Genomic DNA, 816 nt, shown 5'->3' with positions numbered 1-816 from the left:
CTCCAAAAAAAATTTAAGTTTATTTTTAAAAAATATTCTCAATTTCAAAAATTATTTTCTACTCTAGTATAAATAAAAGATATTTCTCAAAAATATATTTCATTCATATATCAAATACTAAAAATCTTTTTTGAAAAAAATTTTCTACTCACCAACCAAACATGAAAAAAAAAATCAAAAATAAACTTGTTTTCCAGGAAAACATTTTCCTTCATACCAAACACACCCTAAATTATTACTCATGACTTTCAAAAGATTGCAAGTTGCAGTGACAATTATGGTTCTGCTAAAGCATGCCCCCACTCCCTTCCAGAATACTTTATTTCTAAACAATAATTGTACTATGTGGGTCAATTAATTCCGTGTGAGAAGAAAAATACTTGTTGCTTCCTCGAAAATATATAGACTTTTTCAATTTGAACTATCCTGTGAAATGGTACTCCCTCCGTTTCACAAAGAATTATCTTCTTTCCTTTTTAGTCAGTTTAAAAAAAAATGATCTTTTTCCTTTTTTGATAACATTTTAATTTCAACTTTTCACATGGCATGTTTAAAGCCACAAGATTGAAGAACAATTTAGTACATGTGACATAACTTTAATTTAGGATCACAAGATTAAAAACTCTTCTTTATTTTCTAAAACTGTGTGCCAAGTCAAACCCATTGAACTGATTTTATTGGAAACATCAACGTGCATACAGAAGTGCTGCTGAAGATGAAGAGGTTGTGTACGTTGTATGAAGAATCAGTATTGCGTGAATTCATTTAATATCGTTGAGCATGGGTGATCTCAGCAAAAATAATTAATTTTGAAGC

This window comes from Solanum stenotomum, chromosome 5 (genome assembly GCF_019186545.1).
Source record: "Solanum stenotomum isolate F172 chromosome 5, ASM1918654v1, whole genome shotgun sequence".
In the NCBI taxonomy this organism is placed as follows: Eukaryota; Viridiplantae; Streptophyta; class Magnoliopsida; order Solanales; family Solanaceae; genus Solanum; species Solanum stenotomum.
This window is presented reverse-complemented; position numbering follows the sequence as displayed.